Raw genomic sequence first — 22,017 nt, 5'->3', positions numbered from 1 at the left:
CTGTTTAATGCATCAGCCCATCACACTTAAACAGTTTAGGGATCACTTACCATTTTTTGATTACACCTGAGATGGTTCACAGAAGTTGTTTTGGCAGGGCCTAGGTTACTGACCTGCCTCATATTTTTTCTAATGAAGAGATTAAACCTTAGTAAAACAATTTTTCAAAATCTTCAAACCTGCAGATATTCCTAACAGGGTAAGCGTTTGCTCTCCTTCCACTGTCTGTTGTGAGGAGCCCAGTGTTTTCAAATGGTATGTTTAACACTTTTTCAGATTGCAGCCTTTTTGCAAAGAAGAGATACAGAATAGTGTGGTACAGATTCTAGTCTTATTCAAATTAATCACAAAATTATTGGAGTAACAATGCATAATCAGCAGACTGTTCAATACACTAGGTCCTACTATTTTCTGTTGAATTTACTCCAAGTAGGGGAAGAGCACTGTGTGTTTTTTGGCAGTAGCTTTTCTGGAAAATGAAATAAGTGAAACTATTCTCACAGAGAAGGGTATGGGGAATGGTTTCAGGACCTCAGATTTTGTAATGCAGTTCTTTAAGAAACTGGCAGTGAATACCTATGCTTGTTTAGACAACAGCAAGATTTTGTAAGTTTTCTGTTATTTAAGGTCTAATCTCCCACTGAAGTTAAAGTTGAAATGAGTTTCTCACCTTGGTACAGTGTTTATCAAAAAGCCTCAGTAAAAACCTTGTGTAGTCTGCAGTTGTCTGTAGTCAAGTGTCTCTTCCCCAGCCTTTTCTAGACCTCAGGAGCTGGGGACATTAAGAATTCTGGCATTCTGAAGATGTTGGTTTTAGCTTCACTTAAATACTACAGAGATTCACTGCAGTTGTCTATTTTATTTAAAAAAAGTGCTCATGAATCATAATTAAAAGCATTCTGCAATACTGTGAGTTTAAAAAGTACCAGGTTGCTTAGCTGGGTAATTATACAGTACAGAGCTTGTTTTGAAAAGATTTAATATGTGAGCCTGCTGAATGTTTGGGTATATTCAGCAACACACATACACAATGCTGCTCTTTTATTAACAGAAAATTCGCTTGACACAACACATACCAGTGTTACCTTTCCGACACATATTTAGGTGGCTTTGAAACCTTTTTTCAGGGTTTCATGTCTGCTATATACGTAAGGTGAAGAGCCAGCTTACAGAAAAAAACACTGATAGATGTCTTTCCAGGGGATCTTGGCAAGAGTCACTGCTATCACTAATACTGTTTCTGGTATCACTTGCATCCATCGCCGCAACCTGTCAAAACAGGTGTATTTATAGGCCTGGAGGGACTGAAACAAGAAATCAAACATTTGCATAGCATTTTCCATCAAGTTTCCAAGGACTGAGGCTCAAAGGATTTTGATATATTTCTACGGATTACTTAGCTGTGCTGAGTATTTCTATGTTCTCTTTAGCAGTCAATGTACCGTTTCTGTACTAGGTCTTAGAAAAGAATATTCTTTTACCAACAAAATGCTGGTTGGCTTCAGAAAAACTCATAAAAATATTTAAATTCACATCAGAGAAAACTGGCTTGAGAGCTTACTTAACACTATGAATTAAGCTAAATTAAGAAGTAGTGGGCCAGTGTGATTAATTAGAACTACTTTGCTAAAAAAGTATGTGCCTTGCACTGAGATATTTTTTTGTGCTCTGTCTTGGCAGCAGTTAAGCTCTAGGGTACTGGAGGCTGCCTACTCCTTGTAATGGCTTGGAATAGTTAATGGTGTTGAGTTCTGGAAGAGGAAGAATCCCACTAATTTTGCAATCCTCCTGGCACTAGGGTTTGGCAGGACGTCCTCACAGTGAACCTACGCTGGGTGTGCCGCCCTTTGTAGAGTGTGAAGCACAGCTTCGTGTGCCTCAGGCTGCAAGAAATAATCATTTTCAGCAGGGTGAGGGAACTTTAGTGCATAACTTTTCAGGGCTAGCATGACAATCGTGACTTTTCAGGAGATTTATGTTTACTGTAATGCAGCATCCCATTTCTCCAAAAATTTTTAGCGGTGATGGTGGTGAGTGATAAGGAGACAGTAAAGCAAATTGAGTTAATGAATGTAGACCTAAGACTATAAAGGATTTCTTTAAAGGTGAAGTGCACAGGAAAGGAATATTTTTCACTTTGTTTTAAAGAGAGAGATTAATGCAAGTTCAGGAAGGGAGTATTCAGTTGTATCGATATGTGAAGAAGGTGCCTCTTTTGGCATAATCCCAGATGGAAATAGTGGATCATGATAACAGCATTTTAGTTCATGGTTTGTCAGGACATTATTAAGTGGCAATTAAAGTGACTCAAGTGTTCCAACACACAGGTTGCTGAGGGCCAGCAGATGATAAGACCAAGATTAAACAAATTGAAATGCAGATCTACATTGTCTATGAAATGGCTGTGACACTACAAGTAACTTAATCCTGTTTGATGTTACTTCCATAAACTCCTATTCTCAAGAAAGCTTCATGCACAGCTCTTTTACTTCTGTGACTAGGGAATTGTAGTCTCCTTCCATTCTTTACATCAAATTATTAGCTTGCAGCCTTGTTCGTATTTGCTCCAAGAGAAGAATGATCAAAAGTTTTCTGCTGGCCACAAGCCCTCCACCCTTTGGAAATGTTCTCTTGACCATGAACAATTTTTTCTTGGTGTCTTTTATAAATAGGAGCAAAAATTTCCAAGGAGGGAAGTTCTGGTTGTACGCACGAGAACTGAAAGGTGCTTTCCAGGGCGAGTGTGTACTCTTCCACAAAATCTGGGAGAAGACTGGGAAACTGTGCCCAGAGGTAGTGTATTGTGCCAGCTGCAGCCCCGACTCCAAAACTATTTGGTTTGGCTCGTAGTACCGAGACTTCAAGTCCCTTCCCATCCACCCACTTTTTAAACTTGCTCCCATACGTACTGTCTTGTACATTTGTCCTGCAGCTACTTGTTTTTTTTTCCTAAATGCTTTCTTGATTCCAAGTCTTTTAGTTTAGTGTAAGCTTGTGAAAAATGACAAAATTATTTATTCTATTTCTTGTTTGCTTCTTCCAAGGATGATGATTTTTATATTATTTGAAGGAAGAAGATTTTGTCTTTTCTTTGTTCATTTGGCCAGACAACTCTTCTATTTGAACAAATTTTGAAAAACTAATAAAAATACAAAATAAATATATATTTTTTTTCTCTTTTTGATGGGCCCTCACTTCTGCATTTGTCCTTGTAGGCTGCAATTAGCGAGAGAGATCTCTGGCTAAGTGGGTTTTCAGTAGAAGAAAATTGATTTGCCCTGTGTAGCTAGCTGATGATTTTTTTCCTTTTATATTATTGGAAATATCAAGGGTTCAGGGAATATTCACTGTGTCAGCAGCCTTGCGTCTAATGAGGTTGTTTGGACTCTGCTCTCTGAGCCAGAGTAAAATCTTTGAAACATGTTAGTCACAATTTAACTGAAAGTGGGGGAGGTTTTTAACAGTGAGCTTTAAGTAAACTGCATCTTTTTGAATTTCCTGGGCAGCTGCTTTTCTCTCTTTGATGTACTGTGCCTGGTGATGCTGTTAATGAAATGCATAATTATGTGTTACATAATAAAACAGAGCTAACATGAAGGTGCCTAATAGATTATAATGATGTGGAGGCCTGAGAACCTAAAGACTCTTGGGGGTTGTTGAAAAGTTCCGCTGGTGACAAAGATGATGTCTAAAGAGGTTTGAATAACTGTGCTCATAAATTAATTGTGGTCTCTTTGTGTGTAAATGACATTTTTCAGGATTTTGTATATATAAAGATTATTGAAAAAAAAAAAAACAAACTACTATTTGCTAGGCTGCTGATGTATGAAGTGTCAGCGCCGAGTGCTTCCAGTGCCTATTAGAGCTGCTGGCTTTGCACAGATGGGTGCCCTAGGCAAAGACATTTTTGGCACAGCCTGTCTCACCCGTAGGATCAAAAGGAACCAAAAAAAAAAAAAAAAAACCAAAAAAACAAAACAAAAAGAAACCCCCCCACCCCAAAAAAAAAAAAAAAAACAAAAAAACAAAAAACCAAAAAAACCCAAACAAACCAGCTGGCAATATGTACATAGAGTAAATTGCATCCTAAAGAGCAACCCCTAGAATGCAGTCTTGGAATGAATATTGATAGAATATTGATAAATGAAACATTCCGCTTTACGGCTGGAGTTGTAGGCATTTTGTGACTGCCCCCAACTTCCCTCCTTCCTTTCTCTGCTTTTGTCACCTACATTTTCTCTCTCCCTCTGTAATAATCTGTATAACTTGTTCCCTTCAGAGAATCTTTAGGAACTGTTTTGTACACATAGGTATTTTTAAAGGAGAGGGTGTATAAGCTTCCAGCCCTGGACCACATGGGCTCCGGATGGTGCTGGGCTGTGGCTGGGCTTGCTTGACTGCTGCTCTGGGCTCACAGGGGCCCGTCTGCTGGGGGAATTAGCATGCTGGGAGCTCCAGTATGGATTTACAGCCTGCTAGTTACTTGGCACTAATTCCCGAGGGTAGATGATTCTAGTACCTACTAAGAGTGCTTTTGTGCAGGTTAGCTTCAAGAGTGCTTTTGTGTGAGTTAGGCAGGCTCCTTTTTGAAGGTGAAATTTTTCTCACTATTTCTCACTTCCCAAGCACCAAGGGTACCCAGATGGGCAGTTAGTGCATAGTAGCTATTATACAGTAAATTCACACCCAAGCTCACTGAGCATGAACCTCCTCATGCAGCCGAATCCCGAGGCTCTGCACTTTGTCTCTCTCAGCAGGGAGCAGATGGCCCTTCTCTAAACAGGGAATACCAATAAAGCCTTATGAAGAGCACAGATATTGTGTGCATGAAGAGTCGTGTCTGTCCATGTGCTTATATGAGATGACTTGAATCTATCACTGTTCTTGGGTTAACTTCTGTGTCTGTGATTTTTGTTAAGATACCCTAAGAGGACAACTTTGATGTTGAATTGACATCATCTTTGTCATTAGTAGACTAGGGTTTTAGCTGCAAGTTTTGATTTCTTCCTTCTTCATCAGCACCGAGACAGGATACTTTTCATTATGTGAATGACTGCATCTTTCATGTGTGAATCTTTCTTTGTTGCAATTCCCTTTCCCAGAATTTATTTGAACTCTAAATTAATGGTTTTCTCTAGGTCTCTAAGTATTAGGAGGTGAAATCAAGTCAATTTTTAGGTAAGACTTTGTTTTAGGCTGGGATTCATAAATAAGTTGATCTATAATTACTGTACAACTTCATTTTATCTTAAGATCACATAATGGGTTAAGTTTTTGTGCAAAGTTTTCGTGAAATTTTATAAATTATTTTTCTGGTTTTTATGCTTATACTTCAAATATCATTGATTTCTAAGTCATCTGCACGTTTTCTTTAAGGTTTTGCTCCAGTATTGCCTATATCCAAGAGAATTTTGTATCACAGAAATTGCCTCTCCCACTTCCATCTATAGTGAGAGTTCTGAACAACTCCACTTGTGCTATTGTGGCCAAAGTTTAAATTTACTTACACACAAAAGATATTGCTCAAAATGCTTTTAACATGTCTTTTTAAAAATGACCTCAGCCATCCTAGCTTGCCAAAGATAAACAGCATTTCTGCTCGTCAGGCGTTAACCCTTGGAGGAAGTGAAGTCCAATGCTGAATGCAGAGGCACTCGCTCCGAGCATTCAGAGTGCTGTTGTAGAGAGGAGCCATCCTCCCCCCAGATCCCAGCACTCAGGAAGGCTGCAGGGCTGGGGAAAATCAGCACAAGCCTCATGGTTTCTCAGTCGCAGATGTAAAATGCTGCTGAATGTTTCCAGCAGTAAAGGAGGAGGGTCTGGGCCAGGTCAGCTTGACTGTTCCTCCTACAGGATAGAAGGGTAGGAGGAAGGCATAAAGTGGGATGAAAAACAAGAAGAGGTGGCTGATGAGCCAGGCTCTGGTTCTTGCTGTTCTGAAAATATTCTGTATAGGTTAAGACAATCACTTGAAAATATTTTTTAGAGTTTAAGTTTCAAGAGTTTTTATATTTAGAGTTTCATAGTGCTTTTATAGCTTTTTATAGTAATTTTTACTGTTGGTTTTATTCCAGAAGTGTTTCCTGCAGCATGATTCTTAAAAAAACCTTAAAAGGAATTCACAATAAGGATACTCCATTTGTGTGAATGAGTTGCAGCAGATATGATGAAGCAATTCTTAAAATCCCACAGTTGCTGTTTTCCGTTCAACTGACATGTTCCTCTTTTTAAATAAAACAGTTGAATGCTAGGTTTAAAGAGAAATTCAAAGAATGCTGTGGTGTTATTGGAAATCTCTGGCTATGTCCAAGCAGAAAGGACAGTTGCATGACTCTGTTGTACATGGCTGACCATGCCATATGAGTCCTTTGTTGGGATATGCTGTAAATCATCTTGAATGTTATCTTTTCAAATCCAGAACAGAGACAGAAGGAGGGTGAAAATTTAAGCCTGGATAAATTTCCTACAGCTTATCATGCAGAAATGTGTTTATTGGCATTCTTTGAATGCAGATATTTGAAGCGCTTAACAATCTCTAACTGATGAGGTCTATTAAATGGCCATGTGCTGTAATTCACTTTGTCTGAATTGGAGAAAAGTTCCTGGGCAAAAGCCTCTTAGTCTTATGAGGAAAGGTCGCACATTTAGTCCCAGGGTAATTGCTAATGAATATATCTGTTTAATGGGATGCATTGATAGAGGAAATAGTGGGATGTGAAAGGAGATGGCAATTTTTACTAAAAAGCCTTAGTAAGGTATCGTAAGGAGAATTTCTGTGCAGTGGTTTTCACCATGAAAAATATTTTACTTAATTTTGAGTGTGAGACCCACTTCATTGCAGGTCTAAACAACATTAATTGCATTCACATTACTTTCTGTTTGGTTTAGGAGGATTCACTCTGAATCCTTTATTCAAAGGCAGTTGTACTGGTGTGCTTTAAGTCACTTTCCCCACAGCTGTTAGACATTTGCAGTAGCAGGTCAGGTGAACTTGGTCTACCTTTGTGCTTAAGTTATAGTGGTTGTATACAACCATGGAGGTAAAACCAATCAGGTAATAATAATGATATCAAGGGTAATAAAATATTAAAACATACTACATACCTCACCACTCATCTGAACATACAGTCGCTACATAGGGAGAAAGGACAACTACACTTAGAAGAGGTGTTGTGGATGAGATACCATAATTTGTGCACATGATTTTCTACAACCAGAACTTCATGCCAATTCATAGGTTTGTGATTGTGGCGACAGGGATGCCTGCACCATGCCTTGTACTGCCCAACATTGTTCTGCATGGTAACTGGTGTTCCTGCTCCTTGATCTCCTGAGCTGGACTCCTGTTGGAAGCTGCTTCATCCCTTTTCTGGCATCCTTCAAGATAACATTTGTCCAAGGAGCTTGTTCTGTCAGGAAGCAGAAGTAAGGGAAAACAAGTTTATATCTCCTGAGCTCAGCAAGAAAGAAAAAAATTTGGATTTGTTTGCATTTTTAAATATTTGTCACAACGCCAAGCTATTTTAAGCAATCTGGCTACTTCATCTCTACTTACTATCCTCTTCTACATCTGAATTATCACAAGCCACCTGAAATATGGGAATCAGATGTGAATTTTAATGTAAAAGTCATGCTTCAAGCTGACAGGTATGGGAGGGGGAGTTGTCACTGCATCAGCCAAGATTCTCTGGTGGAAGTGTTGATTGATAACCTATACCTGGGAAAGGAGGGGAGCACCCTTCTGCTTTCAGCCGACTGAGTTGCTTTCCATTCCCTTGTGAAAGAAGTAGGTAGTCCTGTGTAACCATTGCCTGCATCTCCAGGTATATGAAAAAAATGCAAAGTCCTTTGTTCCATTTTTTCCTTAGGTAGAGTTCACAAATGATCCAGTCCTCCCCACTGGTAGTGCTGGCTGTCATGCTGGCCAAGATGGTTGGTGACTTGTTCAATGTATCCCTGTAGGGTTCCCTCATGAAGCTGAAATACATTCCCTATTTGTATTTGGAACTTTTGTTCATTTACAAGAGAAAATAGTGTGGTCTCTCATGTTGCTGATCTGTAATTTTTCTGTGTCATGTCTTTTGCAGAGGCTGTGTGGCTTCTCTGAGACCTGGAGCTTAGAGAGAAAAAGGGAAAAATGGAGACCCTGATCCTGAGGAAGGTCCCCATGGTGTGATGTGCTGTACAAAGAGAATGAAAGACTCTCTTCAGGCTTATGGTAGGACCTGAATTACCACTGCCACTGGAGTCCTGAGAGCAGTAAGTGCTCCATAGTGACCAGCTAGATGCTGTTTATTAATGGTCCAATTGAGAATCCAGCAAAGGTTTTCACAGATCATTGTCACAATTTCTTGTGAGCAAAAGCTGTAGAAGAGAGAAACAACAACAAAGTATGGTGGAATGTGTTTTGACATCTGGATGACTGGTCTGGGCTTCCTGTATGTTGAATACCATAAGATGTACCTTTTCAGGTGGTGATTCCTGCCACCCAAGGACAGCAATTAAAGGGAGATAAGAAGAATTGTTTTCTGGAAGTGCTTGCTAATGACTGCACTAAACAGTCTTTACTAAACTAAAGACTAAATGAATAGCTTGGAAAAAAGTTGCACCCTTTATTTTCTTAATCTACATTAATCCAACATGTCCTGTGTATGAACCAGTATCCAAATCTTCATTTTTTCATGGCGTTTGTGCCAGGTAATAAGTACCGTTTCCTCTCCTAAGTGTAGGTGCTGGGACTGTATTTATCCTAGCTAGTGACAAGTCTGTACTACTGTCTTCTATAAAATAATTAGCAGAAATGCTGTTTCTTTGAGATGTTCTCTAGGAATTAATTAGGTATATATCCACAGCCAAAGCTATTTGCAGGACACTTCACTTTTCACCCAGTATTGAGGTCTACTGGATAATCTTTTAGCTTCAAATGACTCTCTAGAAAAATAAAATGTTGGTGACTCACTCTGTTCCACAGTTTCTTCCAAATGTAGCCATGTCTGAAAGGTTTTAACAAGCACATTGAATGCTGGGTATAATCTAACGGCGTTTATCATGAGAGGAAAAATTGCCAGCAATGCAGTAGGAGGAAATAAAAACAATCTGTGACATTATGGATGACTTCTATATGTACCACAGCAGATAAAACAGAGAGGAAGAAGCCATAAAGTTTCCCATGGTATTCCAATTAGATGACAAGCCCATGGAAAGAATTATAACTGCTTTCCTGGTTCAGAATGAGGTCCTATTCACTTGAAGGACATATATATACACATTTATATATATATAAAATTTCATTTTACTCCCACTCCTTCTTTTTTTCTCTCCAAGCACATTAAAGTAAGTTTCTGGATAACCTGATCACAGACTATACCAATACTTTAAAGCAAAATACATAGCATCACAACTTGGTAAGGATTTTATAGCTAGACACTTTACAGACTGCCAAGTTTTAGCCTAAATCCTCTTAGACATAGTCTGAATAGGCTGATATATATCTCAAATAGCAGATGTAGTTGCTAAGCTGCTCTCCATCATATTTAAAAAGTAATGACAGCCAGGTGAAATCTTCAGTGACTGGAAAAAGGGAAACTTCATACCCATTTTTAAGACGGATAAAAAGGCAGACCCCAGCAACTCTCACGGACAGTGGGTTTGTAACCTCGGCGAGTTTGTGGATGATGAAAAGCTGAGTGGCGCTGTTCATCTGCTTGAGGGAAAGGATGCCATCCATAGGGCCCTGGGCAGGCTTGAGGAGTGGGCCACTGTGGACTTCATGGAGTTCAATGAAGTCCTGCACCTGTGCTGGGGCAATCTCTGGCACCAGTACAGACAAGGTAATGAATGGACTGAGAGCAGCCCTGCAGACTTGAGGATATTGGTTGACAAAAAATCAGATATGAGCTAGCAATGTGTAATTGCAGCCCAAAAAGCCAGTTGTATCCTGGACTGTGTAAAAAGAAATGCGACCAGCAGGTTTACTCTGCTCTTGTGAGACCCCACCTGGCACATTGCATCCAGCTCTGGAACACTCAGGACATGGATCTCTTGGAGCAGGTCCAAAGAAGGTCCACAAAAATGATCAGATGGCTGGTATGCCTCTCCTGTGAAGAAAGGCTGAAAGAGTTGTGGTTGTTCAGCCTGGAAAAAAGAAAGCTCTGGGGACACCTTGTTGCAGCTTTTTAATACTTGAAGGAGCTTATAGGAAAAATGGAGAAAGAGTTTTTATCGAGCCCTGTAGTTATATGAGAAGGGTCAACAGTTTTAAACTAAAAGAGAATAGGTTTAGATTGGACATAAGGAAGACATTTACTACGATTAGAGTGCCTCATCCCTGGCAGTGTCCAAGCACAGGTTGGATGGAGCAACCTGGTCTAGTGGAAAGTGTCCCTGCCCATGGCAGGGGTTTGGAACTAGATGATCTTTAAGCCCCTATAGCCCAGACTATTCTATAAGCATGTGGTTCTATGTCCATGGTCTCTCCAGCATACTTCTTGGATACTCTCTTACCTTGTTATCCTCTCAAACAAATGAAGCTTCACCATTCAGCCACCTTAGACCTGGGACTTGGACTGATTCCCAGCTCTCTTATAGCTTGGGCATCCCAAACCCTGAATAGTGACTCAGGGGATTTCTGTTCTGCCTCTTAAAGTAAAAAATATAATAATTGAAACAAATTATGAGGCCTAACATGAAGTGTTTGTAGGAATTCCGAGCCTTAGATCTTGTTACTTCACCTAGCATGGGAAATACACAGATTAAGACAAGACAGTAAAAAAAATTAGTGTTTTTACATGTTACTTTATCTCTCTTTCCTCATTGCTTATGAGCATCCTTGAAACTTTAGAAGTCCTTGAGCAGAAACTCTACAGAAAAGTGTCTGGCAATGAACTTTTCTTTCCATGTGTTTTCCCTGTGGACCAAGGTTTCTCTTTCTTTTTTCTCTCTGACTGATCCTGCAGCTAACAAGATGCTATGGGAGCCTGCTTATTTGCTTCTTTAGTCTTTTATCTCAGTGCCCACACAGTTTATGTAAGGCTCTGCTGTTTTAAAGTTCCACTTATTTACTACACTTTAGTAGTATTTTTCTCTTCAAATGCCTGCACCCAGATGCCATTTTGCAGAGACTGTCCTCTTCCTCTGGTTGTGTCAGCTTGGTTGAGGGTTTGCTGCTCTGAGAAAGTGTGGGTGACACAGTTACATTTGTGCCAGGTTCTGCATCTTCTTTGTTCAGTATTATTCTAAAAGATCGCAAGGTGTATAAACTGTGCCTTGCTGGATTCCTCAAATCAAAACAAGGACAGGAGTTAGCTATGTAGGAACTGGTAGCTAGCATGTATTTATAAACAGGTGATAAATTACATTTGTGTATGCAGAGTGAAAGATTTGGATAACTAACAGCTTGCTTAAATGCCACATAAATTTGGATCCTTCTTCAGTGGAAACTGAAAAAAACCTTTGGTAAACAACACCTGGTTGGTAGCAGAGAGGAAAAGTGACAGGCTCAAGAGAACGTGATTTTAGGTCCTCAGCACTGGTACTGTCAAAGTGTGGATCTTCTCTTACTTAGTTCTTCATCGGTGTTAAGGATGATAAGACCTTCTGTGTTTGATCATCTTGTTGATTCTTCTTAGAGGTCTGGATAATATCCCTAGGAGGAAAATATGTTACACATTGAATGGAGAAGCAAAAACATTCCTTAGATGAGCAAGGTAGGGGGCAGCATTAAGGTCCAGGTCCACAAAGGAATGTGACTCCTACCTGCTGCAGAAGTCAGTGGGTACATTGAGAAGCTACATTATCTACACGCTGGCTGTGAAGACATCTCTGTAAATACTGTTATGTACAAAACTGGTGGAAGTGAGACCTGGATCTTCAGTGGTATTTCACTGCTTAATTTGTATGTAGGCGCTGTCATCTCTGGATGCTCTGCTTCCTATGGAACAGGGAGGCTTAAGATTTGTTTTCTTAATACTCATTATATTTTTGGAACCTCATTGATCACCCTGCCTGTTTTATTCTGTGCTCTGGGTGATAAGGCTCCAAACACAGCTGTATCTAGTGCAGGACTGCTACAGTGCACTATGATTTCCAGCTACATTGCACACCACTGTAAACACCCCCCTTATAAAATCTGGTTCACTGGAACACTCAAAGCTGCTGGCTGCCAGGGAATGTTCCTTAATGAGGGTAAGGAGTATTTGAACACATCTATGACTTGGCAACGCTTCCTGCTTTTTATAAGCTACTATACACTTCAGAGAGAAAATATCTTAGAGGCTACTTTTTAATGGGACAAGTTTACTTAAGAGCTGAGTGGAGTTGGTGCCAGTAGTTCTGTTTTGTTCTAGCTTAATATTGGCCTTGTCAAAGTTCTTATAGTGTCTCCTGGGTGTTTCTGTATTGCATACCATATAAAGCTGGTTTTGGGAGCCAAGAATTTTGGCTGGAGTATATATTATAGTGGTCTCATTATATTTTTCTAAAGTGTATCAGAGGTGGCCCTATATTAAAGATCCTTGGAGCAAGGCTGATTTTTTTTTCTTTCTCCCTTCTGGTTTTGCCTTAGCCCACACTGCAGACATTGGATCCAGAATTTGTGCCAACCCAAGTTTGAGGGTTATTTGGTATCCAAGGTCTCGGTTTGGCCTATGATAAAATTTGGGTAATAAGTGATTTTTTTTTTTTTAGATGATACCTTGGATTTTGAAAATCACCAGACTTTTGGGAGGGTGCTTTTGGTTTGGGCTTGCACTAGCAACTACTACATGAAAAGATTCCTTTCTCATCTTGCTGACATAAGTATTCACTCAAAGACAGCTTGCCAGCATGGTGCAACATGTGGTGCATCCTGTCTTGCCTCTCTGAGAAGATGTGTGTTTTATGACTGCTTGGTGCTTTCTTACTGACAGACATCATTAGGTGGTGGACTTGGCAAAGTTTTTGCATTAGAAGGCATCCAGCCCATCTTTTCTAGAGTGTTTGTGGGGGAAGCTGGATCCTTTTCTGGCTGCACAAAGGATAAAGGGAGCTGCTGTAACAAAGCCATGCTTTGTCTTGGGAGAATCCTGGCTACCACAGAAAAGATGGAGAGAAGGTGTTGAGATGTAGGTGAGATTTGTTAAAATTATGTTTGGGCTTTAAGCTTATGTCAGGTTTAAGAAAACATGGCAAAGAACCATTTTTATTCCTTTTTTTGCCTATTCTCCTGTGCTGGGTTTTGAGTTTGGTGCGATCCCATTACCCGAGAAGCAGCTGTATGAGCCATAACCAGTGGAATTGAACCCCTGACTAAAGTACTGTGGCAGAACCAGGTGCTCCTTTATGTGCATGGAAGAGCAGCAGTGCAGCCTTGGCCTGGTTTCAGTGTGGTGCAGTTGGTGGTGCCCATGTGGGATGGGTGAAAGGATTCATTGCACCCTCCTGTACCTAGAGCAGCTCACTGTTGGACAGTGCAGCGCGTCTCCCTTCATGATCCTATTAACCTGGCCAGGGGCTGATGCCAACTTGCTTTGCTGTACACCAGCTTTCAGACTGTGCTTGCCACAAGGTTATCCAGAACTGCTCCTAAAAGCAACAAAACAAAGCGAAGAGTTGATGCACATGAATCTGTGTGAAGAAGGTTAATCTGAACATGAAGGGAAGGCAAACTTGAAGTTGGGCAGAGTTGCTGTTTTATATTAATCCAAATATTTTTGTTATGGTGGCACGCTTTTCTGACAGGTGGTGGTAAACAAGGCTACTTAGCTCTGTAGTTTTCAGGAGACCTGATTTTCTCTCTTCATAGGAGTTTTGGAAAAAAAAAACCCAAAACTCAGTGATACTGAAGGAGCTACAAAGATGAACTAATGGGCCTATTCAGCTTTAATCTTCAGAGAAGACAGACACTGTTTTCTACTGTTAAATTTCACCCCAAATTCCAAATTTTTCATGAGGTTATTTCAATGTCCAAATCCATTAGGAAAAAAAGTCACATGCAAGCAGCTTTATCATATTATGTGAATATTCAGAGGAGAAAGGGAGAGGAAGGCTATATGGAGGGAAGCAGGTGCTGTTCTGGGAGTTCTGTTTTCAGGCCTGCCCCATTTTCTCACGTTGCTTTGGCCAAACCAATTCATTTTTCAATCTTCTCAGTTACAGAGGGGAAAACAATGCCTCCATGTCTCATGTGGCTTTCAGTGTCTGTTGTCTTTGCCAAGTATTGTCAATTTCTGAAACAAAAGGCCTTATGTAAAGGCAAAATTTCTTGTGAACTCTAGAAAATGATTTTTAACCTCCTCTCATTTTGACTATTTAATTAAGCTACTACCTAAAGGTACTACATGAATCAAAATGATTTTATCTATTTAGATTGGTGAAACCATATAAAGAAGCCCAAGATTCCAGTTGCATTACTGTTTATTTTTAGAGCATACTCTGAACAAATGAAACAAATTGCCTTTCCCATGCTAGAGTAAATACCAACAGATATAACTCTTAATCTAAAAGAAACTTTTCCCAATCTCAGCCAATCCCTTTCCTAAAATGTCCAGGATGAGAACTGGCCCTGTGCCCTCCAGGTTTGGAGATGCAGGCTTCCACAGAGCGGTGGGTGAGGAGCAAGTGTGGAGCTGGCTGAGGTCAGGGATTGGAAGGGCTGGAGGGATTTGATTGGAAGGGCTGGAGGCTGAGCTACAGCACACTGCTGACCTACTGCCCTTGGAAGTGCACTGGTAGTTACTGCAGTCCTCACAACCAAGGATATACAATAGAAGTTACGAATACAGGGATAGTGAAGACGAGCCAACAATCTGTCGGATTGAAATCCTTGAAGGACCTCGTAAATACTTTAATGTTTACACAGGGCCTGTATATTTTCACAATTACCTTTCCATGAGCCCAAAATGTTTTTAACACTGGAATGTTTTCAGGCTTTAAGAAGTTATATTTTCTGATACATCTGAAAACTGCAGGCTCAGCTTCTCTATTGGCCCATTTTTTCTCATGAAAAATTAAAGCTGGATTCCTTTTTTACCTCCAAATATGCAGAATGTAAATGGTGAGTTCTACCAAAGTTATGTATTGATTATGATTACAGTGTGGTAAGAAGAAAATGGCTTGAATTTACAAGAGAATGTTGTACCAAAAATTGGCAAAAAGATGCATCTACAGTATTAGCCTCTATTATAATTAAGAAGTGATGAGAAAAATGACTTTTCTGTAGAGAGATTTTTGAGGGAAAGAAACCTATAAGAAGTTTGAAAGGTTTGAAGCAGTTCTTTAAAACCTCAGGGTGAAAGTTTGGAGGCATGAAGACATAGATCAAATATAGGGAATTTTGAAGCAGCTGAGTGTTCCTCTGGTTTCTGTCACAAGGCGCTTCTCTTTTCTGTCCAAAACAAGGTTCCTGTTAGAGTGTGAATGGGACTGTCATGGAGCTGGCACACCTGCTGCATGTATTAGACATGCAGTGACAATGGATTGGTACTTAATATAAGGCTCTGGCTCTTGCTGTGAGGTCCATTGTGAATCGGCTGTAAGGTCCGTAGTGAGTGTAACACAGATCCCTTTTGGCTCATGGACAAGGCTTTCTGCCTGATGTTGAGAGAGGGATAACAAATCCACAGTGATTTTGGTGGTGTTTTCTATTTCTGGGGAGTCCTGAGAAACCAAAAGAAGTGACTTCTGCACACTTTCTGCAGAAGGAAAGGCGCTGAAGCAGCATCTGGAACTAATAACCTGTGTTTCACAGCTCACTGGTGGGCAGCAAGGGAGCCGCTCCGGCTCCAACAGGCCCTTACGTAAAACCTGCACACAGTGATTTTCAGCTGTGGGAAATTCGAAACGGCTTCTGCTGGTCCAGTGAGGAGGAGACTGCCTGACTCCCTTTTGGTTCACCTGGGACGACAGGCTCCCTGCAAGGGCATCACCGCAGCCTTCAGATGTGGTAGCACGCAGGTGGAGCATGCACATACACACACAGGGAAATCACATCCAGCCATCAAATGGGGTATTCCACTAATTGGAAAGTCTGTTCTGGTGTCTGGCCACCATTTGGCAGATACTGACAGTTTCCACTTAAAGCCAGCCAACCTCACCAGAAAGCCAGCTGTGCGGCTGATCTCATGAAGATGTCATTGAACAACTGTTTGAACTCCTTCATGAAATGGTGGGTCTGATTAGAGGCAGGCTGGAATCCCCTGGGGGTCTTTGTTGGATGTGGGAATACAGGCATCCATTGACGTAATAGTTACACCTCAGTGTTCCTGAGCTGCATGTAAGGATATTATCTTCATTCCGGCACTGGGGACTCCTTCCAAGTTCACCTTAAGCTGAAATGGAGTCTCTTTGCTGTTCACATGTACGTCACTTTTTCTGTTCCTATGAGTGTTGCTATGTCCTCATAAATATTGGTAGGTTGTCATAATGGTTGCCATGATGAAAAGACTTATTTATTAAAAAAGAAGAAACAGATGGCACAAAATGCTTCAATGAATTTCAGCATGTTTAAGAAATGAGATACCCCTTTTAGAAATATCAGTTTTGTGAAGGTGTTAAATGCTATTTCACACAATATCGAGGGAGGTTTTTATTTTATACACACAGTACACTGTGTGTGCACAGAGTGACAGCAGAGGTAAGACAAAAAAAAAAAAGGACACAGAATGGAGTACTTTTATGAAAAGCCATAAAGAGATGCTGATCTCTTTTTAGTTTTATTAGTTGCTGCCATTCAATACATGGAGTTCTGACAGTAGGTGAATGGGACACGAAAGCCACATTAGACAGAAAAAGCCTGAGGAAGCTGAATCCTGGTGTTGGGGAGAAAGAAGAAAGGAGAAAGCAAGTCATACACACAAAAATTCTGTTCCCAGAATTGTAGGTGCATATATTGACCACATTTCACTATAAATACAGGGTCAGGTGCAGAGACAGCCACTTATTTCCTGGAAGAGCAGAAAGTAATATCAGCATCCAGGGTATTATTTTTGACACATTCTGTACTTGTAGTGGAGGGTCCTTGCTGTAAGTCATAACTAAGAAAAAATCATGTGCTGCATGTGAATGGTATGTAAAAAGCAGGGGGATTAGTTAAAGGAATTTTTTTTTTATTATGAAAGTTTGTAGAAATTTGTATCTCGAAGTATTTTTATGAAAAATTATTTCTGGGTCATAATGTGAAAGAGCTATAGGAGGGATGTAGTGCCTTTAGAAAAGGGAGTGCTGAAGTTTGAGGGGTTAAATGCCTTTCTTAAGGAAGTTGATTGTACAGCTGGAAGGAGAAGTGCTTTTTCTTGAAATTCTGGTTAAAAATGTCAAAACCTTTTATTTACTGGACTAGGAACTGGGTGTAATCTGTATCTCTAGGTAACTAATGTTGTGTTTTAATAACCTGACTACACTTTTCCACTACAAAGTGTCTGATTCTCAGAGGGATTGGGAAATTTGAAATATTTGTTATATTTTTTTTCCATCTTCTGTGTTACTTTAGTTTACTTGTTTAGTAATCTATTAGACCTAAATCTTGATACCAATTTTGACTAAAACATCAGCTGATAATCTGTGCCTTATTATTAAGACAGATACAGCTGTCACTGTCCATTCCCAAACATTTTAAAGCCAGAATTTTTAATATACTAGTCGGTGCTTTCTTGGACCAGGGAGAGTGGAAAAACTAAGGTGGCTGGTGCAGTACATGAGGGTGGAGGCCCTGAATGAAGCTTTTATAAAAACTGTTTCACAGGAGATTTCCTCTCTTCTTTCCAGTTTGGATTAGGGTTTTTGGCATATGTTTGCAAGAAACTCATCATGTCTTTGCACTCAAACTGCAAAAGCCAGCTTAGGACTTTGTGAATTTCCCTTGGAAATTGCTCTGCAATGCCCCATCCAGAGAAGATACATTTTCCTGTTTGTTTGGTTATAAGCAAGCTCAAAGGCATTTATTTCAGTGCTCAATTTACTCACTTCTCTCACTTCTCTCTTCTCCATTCCTATGGAAGTTTGTTTGAAATATTTCTTTGAATTTAGATAGCCTGTACTGGTGTCTTTTTGAGAAATTACTTTCTTTGCCTCAGGTTGGTTATAATGCCAGGGCAGATGGATTTAACACAAGCTTAACCCTTTTGTTTTTGGAAAAGATTAGTACAGGCTTAGATAATAACTTGCAAAATACGAGGATAGCTGAATAATTGGCATTCTTAATAATAATCAGCAACGTGTTCTAGGGTTAGCCCATTAGACATCAAGATAGCTAATCTGACACTGGATCCTTCTGTCTGTGTACACTTACACACATTCATATATGTTCTCTCTTGAGCTGGCTCTGCATTACTTGCAGGGGTCCTTCTCTCCTGACCATTCAGCTGAGCAGCCTTGGCAGGAGGGTGTTTGCTACTGGCCCCCTGAGAGCCTGGGTGCTGCATCATCCCCCTTGTCTTGGAGATCCCAGGTGAGGGCTCATAATCCCCACAGCTGAGGTGAGAACCCATTTTGGATTCTCTGGTGTTTCTACCAAAAATTGGCTTTTACAGGTCATGTCTGCTGGATGCCACTCTTCAATGGCCACGGTGCAGCACCTTCTGTTGGACTTGCAGAGCTGATGAGACCAGATGTGTGCCAGACAGCTGCTTGTTGGAAATGAGACATTTCCACACCTGCTACTAATCACCTGGAGAAGTGCCCAGTTCTGGACAGAAACACCAACTGAGGTTAGATGCCTTCAGGTTTGGGTGGAAGCAGTTGAGCAGGCACTGTCAATAGCTCTGAATATTTAGATGCCTGTACTCCCCTAAATAGTCTGTAGTGGTTAAGTTGCTGTTTGTAGAGTTCAAGCATGTGGATCCACTTCCACGATCCTTTACCTGATTATCCCAAGGTCACATGCACATTCTAATTCATTTATTTGTAGCTAAATGCCCTTGCATAAACAACTGCATGTATACAAAGTGGGTAGAAGCTGCTGTTCTTCTAACTTAGCAGTATTTTATACTGATGGTGCTTCATAAGAATGAAGGAAAAAAAGGTAAAGGAACAGAAAAGAAAACTCTTGGAAGAAAATCTCAGAACAGTCAACATTCTCCCCATCTTTCCCACCCCTTGTCCTCCTTGCCCAAAACACAAAGACCTTTTTATCTCTGACTCTTGTTTCTTTTTTGTTCTGCAATTTTTCAAGCATTAGGGAGAGACAATTTACCATGAGATTATGAGACCTTGTGGAAATCCATTTTTCTTTAGTGTACAGTAGTTGTTAAACATATATAACTTTCAAATCCTCTCTGGGAAATAAGTGACAGGGAGACATTCAGCTAACCCAAACAACACATTTCACAGTAAGTGCTGTTCTACCAAAAGGCCTTTAGACTGCATAGCTAAATGTCCCCTCATTTAAGGATATTGAGGGAGCCAGGATCAGGGGATGCTGGGAAGCTTGTTGTCTTACAGTCAATGTAAATATTTGTAGATATTCTGAAGGGAGTCTGAACCCTGCAAAACTTCTGGCTCCTGAATTAACCATAAGGATTTCTCACTTAGTTTAGTGTTCAACTAAAATAGAGACAGTGAGGAGTCGTAGGCCTGGTCTGCTGTGCAAAGTTGCACTGCAGAGTGATTTCCAATAGAGCTAATTAAACAAAAGCACATCAGTAGGATGCATGCACTTACATCAAAGCACACAGAGATTTCATAGGTTTAATTTAACTTCAAATCAGCTTAAATGTGTCTGTTTCATGGGCTAGCACTGAGTGGAGCAAATCAATTTTAAATTTATTAAAGTGGTGTTCTTTTCCAGTGTAAGGAGGTCTTATAGGCTTTTCTGTTTCCCTTTATTGATCTCAATGGTATTCTATGAACATGCTAAAAAATCCTTTATTTTTCACACAGCTTACTTGCAAAACTACTGAATTCAGTCATTTGCACGTGATTAACATTTTTGCAGTACATATATACTATTCTGTTACATAGTGAGATCCATATTGGCATGTAATTTTTGGATAAGCTTTTTCATAGTTTGTTTTCACTAAATGTCTTGTTGAAAAGAAAATTGGTGGGCCTGTGACAAGTATGTAGAAATCTTTTTTATGACTTTTAAGGCAAGGAAAAAAAGAATTTGTATTTAAATATAAGCAATTTCCTGTGATGTTGTGAGTTTGGTCACAATGGGGTTACCTTGAAGGGGATAGTAAGAAAGCTAATATAAACAAATAAACTGCATTTATAATGTAGTAGCAGCTGCAGGTCATCATAGCAGTGTGGCTTGTTCAATACTAGAATGAATATTCTGTTATTCCAGCAAACTGAAATGTATTTTTTAAAAAAAGAACTTTCTAGTCTCAGAAAATGCATGAATAGTGGAGACTAGAACAGAATAACTCTACTTGCCAGTGTTCATAACACGGGTAAGTAATTTTAACATCCTCCAACCTGAGAAGTTCCCCTGAGCTAATGAGCCTGTCCTCTTAATTGCTCAAACTTTTGACCATACTCAGACAAAAAACCACCACAAGTATTAATTAAGCAATCCCCAAAACATCCTCCTGAGAACTATTTATACAAGATGCAGTAGTCAGTCAGGGCAGTAAAACAGTGGTTTACAAGAAGCCCAAATAAAACCTAGGGCTGTCCCGAGCAGGATGGCCTGTGGTGAGTCAGTGGATAAACATTCTCCGTGCAGAAAGCAAAAAAGGGGAGAAACAGCCTAAAACAGATGAAGGAAAGTCTGAGAATATATCCAAGCAAGCAGCATTGCCTGTGTTCTCATGTACCTTAATCCTTGTCATGTGTTTGAATTAGGATTATGCTTCTCTTCCACCCACCTTTAAGTCCTTTAAATCATTTGAAACTTACATAAAATATGGAATAAATCTATTTGAAGAAAAGTTCTCTTGTACTGCAGGTTGTCTAAGGAAACCTCCATGTTATGATTAGATCTGTTATGGTTAGATCCTTAACAATTTATTTCAGTGGGAAAACTTCCATTTGATTTAATAGCAACAGGGTCTGAACTACATTTTCATGAATCATTTAAGACAGTTTGCCATTCAGGAATATTGGCTTCTTAACAAATGACTTTTTTTGTTAGATCATAAGGCAGATTTTCTTCATTCCATGTTATATCCAGTCCCATGGATGTGGTATTGAAAGGAACCTGAAACTTGGATATCATAACTTTGGTGAAATAGCCTCAGTACTTTAACACATTATGCTACTATAGTGAATTATATTTTGGGAGAAAGTGTTCTCACATGTCCTATAAAAGAAAAATTCACACTAGATCTGTTTTTGTAGTGTGGCTGCAGCTCTGTGTCTCCCTTTGAGGCAAATCTATTAAAGTAAGACAGGCCTAGTTGATAAAATCCAAATGTAAGTACCCTGCATTATTCCATTAAAAGGCATTTTCAGCATGGTAAATGAAATGTCCTTGCTTGAAATTGTGTTTCAAAACCAAGGCCTTGGTTGCATCAACACAAGCATGCAGCAGCAGTGGCACTCACCAGCTGGGCAAAGTGTCCTTTGGGAGGCATTTGGGCAAGCTTGTGGTTGTGAAGGTTAGCAAGGTTTTTGACACTGTTTTGCACCATATTCTTGTATCCACTGTGTTCAGTCTAGAGGCTGAACAACCAGATGGTAAAATACCTGGTGGGGTGGTTTGCCTTAGAGGGTGCTGATTAATGCACTGCCTGGAGGCCTAACAAGGGAAGTACTGCAGGGTCTAGAACTGGAACGGTTCACTACAACTGGCCTGTTTAACATTTCCATAAATGACCTGGAGGAGACAGTGGAGTGTGCTTTCAACAGAATTGCAGATGTGACAAACTGGAATGGTCAGGGCTAGACCGCTTATGCTGTGAGGCTGCACAACTGGGGCTTGCTCATCCTGGAGACGAGGTGGCTTTGGAGGCCCCTAACAGTGTGTCCCCTCCTCCTCACCCCCATAGTTATGGGGGGCCCTTGGAGACATGGAGCCATGGTCTCCACAACAGGGCATGGTGGACAAGGAAAAATGGCACAAGTTGAAATGAGATGTTCATACTGGATATGAGGAAATAC

The 22,017-nt window shown here is 40.1% G+C and overlaps 1 pseudogene; it reads left to right on the top strand.

Moving 5' to 3' along the window:
- Positions 1 to 7,881: 7,881 nt before the first annotated feature.
- LOC137470313 (chloride channel protein C-like) overlaps positions 7,882 to 22,017 on the top strand; it is a 33,347-nt pseudogene continuing 19,211 nt past the window's right edge.

This window comes from Anomalospiza imberbis, chromosome 1 (assembly GCF_031753505.1).
Source record: "Anomalospiza imberbis isolate Cuckoo-Finch-1a 21T00152 chromosome 1, ASM3175350v1, whole genome shotgun sequence".
Lineage (NCBI taxonomy): Eukaryota > Metazoa > Chordata > Aves > Passeriformes > Viduidae > Anomalospiza > Anomalospiza imberbis.
The sequence above is the reverse complement of the archived record's forward strand: the minus strand, read 5'-3'. Positions and strand labels throughout refer to the sequence as shown.